The sequence below is a fragment of the Scylla paramamosain genome, chromosome 32 (assembly GCF_035594125.1).
Source record: "Scylla paramamosain isolate STU-SP2022 chromosome 32, ASM3559412v1, whole genome shotgun sequence".
Taxonomy (NCBI): Eukaryota; Metazoa; Arthropoda; class Malacostraca; order Decapoda; family Portunidae; genus Scylla; species Scylla paramamosain.
The window spans coordinates 11,614,881-11,624,880 of record NC_087182.1 but is presented as its reverse complement, the minus strand read 5'-3'; the positions used below and the strand labels follow the sequence as shown (position 1 = coordinate 11,624,880).

Sequence of the window (10,000 nt, the reverse complement as noted above, 5' to 3'; positions counted from 1 at the left end):
ACGTTTAACAAAGAATTATAAACTACTAAGAAACGTTAACAGATCTTCAGGCCCTTCTTAGGCTTTTGACTTCATTGAATTCAGCCAAATTACAAGTACGAGGGTAAAGTTGGTATGCTTGAAAGGTCCTACGAACCAACCTAAGAAAGAGGGAAGAAGAAAATGTTAAGTAGGAGGGATGATAAATGAAAGGGTTGGAGAGAGAGAGAGAGAGAGAGAGAGAGAGAGAGAGAGAGAGAGAGAGAGAGAGAGAGAGAGAGAGAGAGAGAGAGAGAGAGAGAGAGAGAAAGGGAGATGAGACAGAAAAGACAAAATACTCGTACACACAGGATAAGAGATAAATGGAATGGAAGGGAAGGATAGAGAAGAGGGAAGAGGATAACAGACAATAAAACTAAAAACTAAGAGGAAAAATACAAAATAGGAAGTAGGGGACAGTACTCGAAAAAAAAAATAAAGGAAGCAGGAAAAGAAAAAAAAAGGATTTAAAGGAGAAGGAATGCATAAGTGAAGGAAAAAACGGAAGAGGTAACACATAACGAGGAGGAGAAGGAGGAGGAGGGAGCAAGTCTTCCCCAATCAATCCCACCATGAAGGCAATAATTAAAAAAAAAAAAAAAAACTAACTGAGAAAACAAACGAAGAAACTGAAGAAACTGACAAACACAGCCGCTTAACGCTACTGCCACGTACACACACACACACACACACACACACACACACACACACACACACACACACACACACACACACACACACACACACACACACACACACACACACACACACATGCGTGATTACAAGTGTACACATCTTATTTTTTTCAAGAAACCAATACGCAGGAGTGAGTTCAGAGACTATCTACTCAACAGTAAACAAACGATCAGAGAAGTGGGAAAAACTGGAGACCTTTGACATTGTGGAAGATAATGATCACCCAACACGAAAATCTGACTTTACTCCCGAAGACTCAGACCCACACACACACACACACACACACAGAGAGAGAGAGAGAGAGAGAGAGAGAGAGAGAGAGAGAGAGAGAGAGAGAGAGAGAGAGAGAGAGAGAGAGAGAGAGAGAGAGAGAGAGAGAGAGAGAGAGAGAGAGAGAGAGAGAGAACAAGAAAGAGTGGAAGCAAGAACAGGTAAGAAAGGAGGGGAGAGAGAGACAGGGAGGGAGACAGGGAGAGAGGGAGAGAGCGAGAGAGAGAGAAAAAAAATCGTGGTACTGCTTGCCGCTTGCAGCTCCCCGAGGCGAGTGTGCACCTGAGCCCGCCAGGTGAGGCAAGGCAGGTGAACAAGGTGAGCCAGCCTGACTCAACCCCCTAGCGACCCCTCTCGTCTCACCTGACAGATGGTAACAGGTGACTCGAGTACCAATGGAACAGGTAAGCACAAGTAAAGGTGTGGCTGAATGCAAGTGAGGTGAATAAAAGCAAGTTAATATAAGGTGAGGTGAATGCATGTGTTAAGTTAATGAGTAGGCAATTATAAAAGAAATTCAGTTGTGTCTTGAGTTTGTGTAGTGAGTAATAAGGATAAGACGAAAGTGTGGTGGCTCATTAGTGTGGTGAATAGTGGCGTGTGGTAAGTCAATGTGTGGGGGGTGAATTATTAATTATAGGTGGTGGTGGTGGTGGTGGTCACAGGTGAATGAATTGCTTGGCTGTGCTTGCGTCAGCCCAACAACACGCAATTTATTCATGCTATCAACGACGCACATGCATACTTGAACTAGGAAAACACACACACACACACACACACACACACACACACACACACACACACACTCTAATCACCTCTGCTCATTTGTGGTTGGCTGTTTGTGTCACCACATTGCATTTTCATTGGTCCTCTGGCTGACAGGGAATGGCCAATAACACTGTCTCCTTGCGCCTCTCATCGCTGTGATTGGTTATTTATCCCTACACTGAACGACCCACGATGTCATGTTACCACTTTCCTACGTTGTCACTGGCCGCTGCTTTTTCACTGGGCAGCCAATGAGAGGTCTTGTTTACTGCACGAAGACACCTGATTGGCCTCCATCCTTTGCCGGCCAGTACTCGATAAACCGGTTTTGTTTACTTGCACACTGCAGAACTGACTTGTTATTATGGCCTTCACATTATGCATGTATCCGGCCTTGGGAAATAAGACTATGGTGCTGTGTTATATTTGTTTAGTTCCACACCGATGTCTGCGTTCATCCAGCACACACACACACACACACACACACACACACACACACACACACACACACACACACACACACACACACACACACACACACACACACAAACTTGAGCCTGATAACTTGGTTTGATACACACACACACACACACACACACACACACACACACACACACACACACAAACTTGGGCCTGATAACTTGGTTTGATACACACACACACACACACACACACACACACACACACACACACACACACACACACACACACACACACATACACACTCCATGGTCTGACACCTCAGTCTTCCACACACTCGTAATCTTTGGTCTCACATTATGTTCCTAGGTATTAGATGCACACCGCCCCATTCACCAAAGACCGAAACTACCTCAACCAATCAACTTTCGACATTACGTTCTCGCTAGCCAGTCAAAACAGAGTTTATATTTGTCAAGCACGAATCACCATTGGCATTTTCTTAAGCAGCCAATGAGCGGCGCGGATAGTGGCGGGCTGATGAAGCTCAGCCAATCATGAAGCGAGGTGCATTGTCCGCGAGGTGTGTGGAATTTTGATTAGTTGTGACCAAGCGAGTTTAAGTTCAATAAGGTATTTTCTCCCTTAATTAAAGCATTTCTACATATATTTCCGTTGCATAATATTTTATTCGCGATTCTTTTCCCAGATTGTTACTTGCACACGTAACCACGTTTCCTTGTTCTACGTCTTATTTCTTGCGAAAGATCTTATGCTAATCTTTTTCATAATCTCTCTTTTGTTCACGCTTCTTATTTTTTTTCTCTTTTCTCTCTTTCTCTTCTTATCAGTATCATTTTCTTCTTCGCTTCCTTTAAAACTTATGGGTTCTTTCTCCTCTTTCTTTTTTTCCCTTTTTTCCCAATAATTTGTATCTATTAATTATCTATCCCTCATGCTTCCTCGTTCCGTCCTCCCTTCCCCGCCCTCATCTGAGCCCCTAACATCACCTGTCCCACTCGACCGCTCACAATCGCGTCTTTTCATTAGCCTGAAGAGCGGGGAACTGTCCTCCACCCCGGCCAGAGCACCTGACTTAATTAACCTGCAACACCCGAAGAGCGACGGGCAGTGCGCTCCACATTACCTGGAGAAACAGTAGCCAATAGGGAAGGAGGAAGGAGAATTATCTTAGCCGTCCCTTCTCACACGTCGAGACAGAGAACATAAGAGCCATGACGGCGTTCCTTAGGGCATACGTCCCTCTGATGGCTCCCTTCTGTTTTCTGAATTCTTAGACAAGTGTGTGGAATTTTGCGCTTTTTACGGGGTAACAGGTGTCCACTCAGACATCCCATGGGCACGCCGGCGCCTTGAGGGCCCCATGCAGCAAGGGGGGACGTCAGTGGCGGTGGTGGCGAGGTCACGGTGACACAAGGGGGACGTCTGCGGCCCCCATGACGTGTAAATTACGGTCCGTCCCAACACCCTCTGCTCAGTTTACATTCTCACCGGCGAGGGACGCGGCCTCCAGCCTCCGCAAACACTCGTCGGGCACCACAAAGGGCGACTCGACGTTTATCCTCCGTGTCCGAGAGAAAAAAGGTGCTGGCGAGTCAGCCTCCAAGCACGCAGCGAAAACACAACACGGGGTCTTATCCTATGCCTTTTGTGATAGCTGCCGGACTGGGGATGGAGTGGGGGAGGAGATGGGGAGAGGAGGGATGGAGCAGAGGACTGGGTGGGGTGAGGGAATAGGGAGGGTCAGTCTGGGACGGCAAGGAGGCAGGTAGGCTGGACCGGGGCAGCGATAAGGCGTCTAAGTAGACAAGTGAATATCCGGGTTAGACGTGGATATTAAGTGGTAAACAGGCATGTAGGGGCGACTTTGTTTGGGGAGGGGGGAACGACGCACCTCTCTCTCTCTCTCTCTCTCTCTCTCTCTCTCTCTCTCTCTCTCTCTCTCTCTCTCTCTCTCTCTCGTTTGTCTCCCTACATCCAGCACATTCTCTGTTCTTTTGTTTTACAGACATGGCCGCCTCCCGCCACTCTCTGTCGAGGTAATCAGTGCGAAAAGTGTTCCAAACTGCTGCCACCTGTCATTGCCACCCCGCACCGATAAGACCGCTCGCACCTCGTTAATAGAGCCCTCCATTCTATCGCACGTCGCCTAATTACCTGCCCCCGCCTCCCGACCCTCACTCCCGCACTCAACAAACCTTGGCCCAAGTAATTAGGACAGCAATTGGGAGTAGTGACGGAGGCCGCGGCGGCGTGCGAGGGCAGCGGCGTGTTCTGGTGCTCAGGAATGCAAGTGATCGCAGCGATACCAGAGGCAGCCCGCGAGTTTGTTATTCCGTGAGTCTAACTGACCTAACCTGCTGGTGTCGCCCGTAATGACATTCCTTTCTCGCTGCTCCCCCTCCCCCTCTAGCGCGGTGCTGGCCATGAGTCCCTTCACCGGCCGCTCCTGCCGCCCGCCTGCGAGCCGGGCCCGTAGACGCCAGTTCATGGTCGGTCATGAAGTCAGTGTCTGGGCTCATGACTGCTTGCCTGGCCGGCGCGGCGCGGGGTGACCTCCGCCGGACGCTCACACCGACATCCGGGCCCTGCCACCTCACCCTGGCCAGGCCGCTGCCGCCGCTGCCGCGCCGCCGCCGCCGGGTCTATCATGGCCGCGCTGGATGCTGTGTTTTGACTGTGGCCACAAGATGGACGGCGCCCGGATGAAGGGGACGCTAACAATTGAATATTAGATATCAGTCGCCCTTACCTGTGCATGAATAATTCAGTCGGCGGGCGGGCGGGCAGCGCGCGGCGCCCACAACACTTCGCTCAGCGGGCGGGGAGCCGCAGGGGTGCGGGCGGGCGAGTCTCTCCTACACGGCACGAACCACAGAGACCCGGGTCACGCGCCGCTTTTAGACATTGATATATCATAACCTGGGTCTGGGCGGCCCATTAGCCGGGGTCTCACCACTCCTATTAAGTCGCGCTGGTGTTTTGTCGTGTGTCCCCTTGTTCCCCCCACCGCCGCCCCCACCAGCCCTCGCCAGATATCAAAATCTGATTACACGCGACTCCAATTACCGAGGATCGAACTAAATAATCTGGCAAAAGACCGATTTGGAGTGGTAATTTCAGCGCGGCGCTGCCCGGCCAAAACCTCGCCACTAACCACTAGAAAACTTTTACTCTCGTGCCGAAATTTGCTGCGTGTCGGGACTGCGGGCATGGGCAAGTAGGGGCGTGCCTCCGTGGTGGGCGGCGGGAGTGTCGACTCTGCCGGCGGCGCGGCACGTCACTCTCTTGTCCTGCCCCGCCTGGGAACCCTCTCTTGGCGTTTTCTCTTGGTCAGTGACAGATTTTCCAGCCAACCTCTGTTTAACTGGAACTAACCCTCCACCTTAGGGCCCGTGTCCATCGGAGAAGACGGGGGCGGCGGGCCCCACATCCCTACGGGCGGTACCCTAAGCAGGCTGGGTTGGTGGCAGCGACGGAGGCTCAACACACGAGGTTTGGTCGATATATAACCTGAGTTGACTCTTATGCAGCCGAGATGGTGAGCCGGACAGGCTGCGGCGACGACAAGACTCTGGGTGATAAGGGCGACCAGAGGGGCGGGTGGAGAGGGAGCTCCGCCCTTGTGATGTCGGCAGGGGATGCAACCCTCCTGCCCACGCCACCCCCTCCTCGCGCGCCGCGGAGGGACCGTAGGAATGCTGACGGACGAGACGAAGGCAACTGAATCATTCCTCATTCATATTGTGGCTTGTTCTCCGAGTGATGGAAATCTGGTACTGGCGGCAGTACTGCTGAATAACAACGACAATGACAATGACACCGACAGCAACACTGCTACTACTACTACTACTACTACTACTACTACTACTACTACTACTACTAAAACAATGATGATGTTGATGATGATGATGGTGATGATTAAATATAATAATAATAATAATAATAATAATAATAATAATAATAATAATAATAATAATAGTAATAATAACAATAATAATAATAATAATAATAATAATAATAATAATAATAATAATAATAATAACAATAATAATAATAATAATGATAATAATAATAATGCGCATTATCATATTCAATTATTATAACTTCATCTCCCTATTTTCAATATATATAATGCATAGAATAAGAAATTATGTTGAATGGCGAGAGAACTAGAAACAAGCAGTACTGTTAAATTTATTAAGAGGATAAGGATGAGGAGGAGGATAAGGAGGAGGAGGAGGAGGAGGAGGAGGAGGAGGAGGAGGAGGAAGAGGAGGAGGAAGCAAAGCACAGTAACGACCACATCACCATAAATTATACCATTAGCTATACAAACAATCAATGATAATTAGAACTAGTTGAGTGACAAAACAGTAAGATAACGGGAAGCCGTCCAGTGACAACAACAACAACAACAACAACAACAATAACAACAAACAATAATTAGAAATGGTAAAAGACTTATAACAAAACAAAATAAAAAGGAATAAATAAATATACAATAACAACATTAAAACAACACAAGTCAGGAATAAAAATGTACAAAAAAAAAAAAAAAAATCCAAAACAAACAAACAAGGCCAGGAAAGTGAAGGCGCGTCCCTCTCTCCTTACACTGGAGCACCTGCCGCCTTGCTACACTTCCCACACCTGTGATCACGCTCCTGTCACGCCAAAGAGGAGGGCGCCTCACACGCCTCCCTCACTCATCTTACTCCTCCCGTGACTGCTTCCTTCCTCATCTTCAACGTACATCTTCTAACATTCCTTTCTTCATTCATCATGTTGGTTCTCATCCTTTCCTTACTTATTATTTATTATTATAATTATTTTTTTTTCGAACTCAGTCTAATGTGCTACAAATACTCCGTTTACATTATCCTGACGGAAAAGACCCGCCTCCACTACCCAGCGTCCACCAATCACGTCCATCTGCCCAGTGAACGACAGCCTATCCTACACGTCGCAGGAGGGACATATGAAGGCGCTTACTATGGAAAGAACACAACACCAGCCCTAGTGATCTTCACGAGGCAGTTTGCACGGGAATAGAAGTGGAGAGGAAGAGGTTAATTAATGGACTTTAGATAATTCCGAATTGAAAAAAAAGGGAACACAAAGTAAATGACCAAAAAGTTGACAAAAAAAAGAAAAAAGAAAAAAGAAAACAAGACTTGCACCACAACGAGCAATCCATGACAGACACATTCCTTCTCCGTGGAGCAGACAGCGACACCCCGCCCCCTCATCCCCACCAAACTACATACCACTCCCAGGACTCCAGCAGGACCCCCACAGGACCTCAGTGAGACCTCTATGGGACCCCTAAACACACCATGGTCCCGTTGGAGGAAGGAGGATAGAATGACAAACAGAGACGCTTCTGCCATCACATATTCAACACTTTGCACCGATTTGGTAAGCCGAGGGGGGTTTGCTGCGTGGGGAGCTGAGGTATTTTGATGTAGAGGAGGAGGAGGAAGAGGAGGAGGAGGAGGAGAGGAACAAAAAGGTCGTGATGATATCTATAAACACCAAATGAAGTGTAAAAACATAAATATGATTAAAAAAAATGTAGTTCTTGTGACATTATACGAGTATATATATATATAGTATATATATATACGAGTATATATATATATATATATATATATATAATATATATATATATATATATATATATATATATATATATATATATATATATATATATATACTATATATATATATATATATATATATATACAGAGAGAGAGAGAGAGAGAGGAGAGAGAGAGAGAGAGAGAGGAGAGAGAGAGAGAGAGAGAGAGAGAGAGAGAGAGAATATTGCATGTAGCTGGTGCGGAGTAAGTAACACTGGAGCCGCCCCCACACACCTGGTCCACTCGAGCACCACCTTCGCCTATTTAAGAGGTGACTCACCTGCCAGCCGCCTGCCTTACATAAACGCAATAGCCCACCCCGTCAGCCCACCCACCTATCAAACCGCCCATCGATCCATCCACTTGTTGGCATATCAATTCGCTCTTAATCTGCTTCCACCCGCCCTCACCCACCTGTCCTCCCTCCCACCCACCCAATAACCCCACCCACTCGGCTTCTAGTCCCCTCCCGCCTCTCTTACCTTACCCACCCACTGAGATATCCACCCACAGACTCACTCTCCCACCCAACCACCCACCCACCAGAGCGCACCTCGCCAAAAACCCGCCCAATATGGTAACCGCCCACTGCTGCAGTCTTCTGGTAATCCCGCCCACTGCCCGCCCCTTCCCCAATCCACCACCCACTGCATCCCAGCATACCTTAATCCTCCCCACCATCCACACCAGCTCCATCCCCTCCACACCCACTCACAAATACCTCATTTCCCTCCCTTCTCCACTCCTCCCACATGCCTCTTCTCCCACCTATACACCCACCGTAGGATATCTCGGCACTTTCCTCCACCCACCCTATCTTGTCCTCCCCCTCTCTTCCCCAACTAAGGATGCGCGCCCCATCAGTGGCCGATCAGAAGAGAACATTATTATGAAGGGCGATGTGTGGGCCATCAGAGACGCCTCCCTCACTCTTCCATTACGTCTCTCTCTCTCTCTCTCTCTCTCTCTCTCTCTCTCTCTCTCTCCTCTCTCTCTCTCTCTCTCCTCTCTCTCTCTCTCTCTCTCCGTAACTCTGCATTATAGTTGTTTATACAACCGAAAACATTATTTAAGGAACACACATACACACACACACACACACACACACACACACATTCTCTCTCTCTCTCTCTCTCTCTCTCTCTCTCTCTCTCTCTCTCTCTCTCTCTCTCTCTCTCTCTCTCTCTCTCTCTCTCTCTCTCTCTCTCTCTCCTTCTTCTCCTTCTCTTTCTACTTCTTCTTCTTCTTCTGCTCCTGCTCCTGCTCCTGCTTCTGCTCCTCCTCCTCGTCGTGCTCGTACTCTTCCTCCTCCATCTCCACCTCCTCCTCCTCTTCCTCCTCCTCTTCCTACCACTACCATGACCACCACTACTAATACAACTACAAGGCCAGTCCAGTTGATGAATCTGTAGAGGAAGGAGGTCTTAAATAAATACTTCGCCAAGACTGAGTTAAGTGAAGTGACGCTCCGGACGCTGTAACCTGACTGTATGGGATGCGAAGGCGAGGGCGACCTGTCCAGACGAGGAGGAGGAGGAGGAGGAGGAGGAGGAGGATAGGAAGAAGAGGAATACCACAATGAAGGTCTTTACCCTCTTCCTCCTGCACCTCCCCGAAGCCCCGCCAGGGAGTGCATCCCGTCCCGCCAGTTTGATCCATCACGTGGCCGTCGTCCACGCTCTGCCAGGACGGGAGGGAAATTATCCCCTTGCTGCTTGCCTGCTTTGCTTACTGGTATTTATCGCTGTATTGTTTTCTTCCCGCAAAGGTCTTGACTCCCCGAGAGGTGGACACCCGGATGCCGCGCCAGGCCCAGTGTGATGAACTTACGATACACGCGTTGGTGGGGCGTGATCGCTGAGACGAGGGGAAGGTGGAGGTGAGGGAGGGGAACGATTATTGGTTATGAGGTCTTAGATATATAGATTTCATGTGTCGTCTTCCTTAACGTTCAATGAAGTGGAATAAAAACAACCATATAACTAAGATTTCACATTCCAGCATTTTTCGCTCCATGCCGGCATCCTTAAGAATCACATTAATACGGCCATTAGAGGGACATCCTCGCCGCACACGTCCAGTCATCAAGGAACCGTCACCAGCGTCGAAAAGGAACTACATGATCGTGGCCATCCTGCCAGGAGCCCGGGAACTGCAGGAGC

At 48.5% G+C, this 10,000-nt stretch overlaps 1 long non-coding RNA gene across 1 annotated transcript in view; it reads right to left on the bottom strand.

Moving 5' to 3' along the window:
- LOC135089191 (uncharacterized) overlaps positions 1–10,000 on the bottom strand; it is a 73,285-nt gene that overhangs the window by 1,066 nt on the left and 62,219 nt on the right. The gene's annotated exons all lie outside the window — the stretch shown is intronic.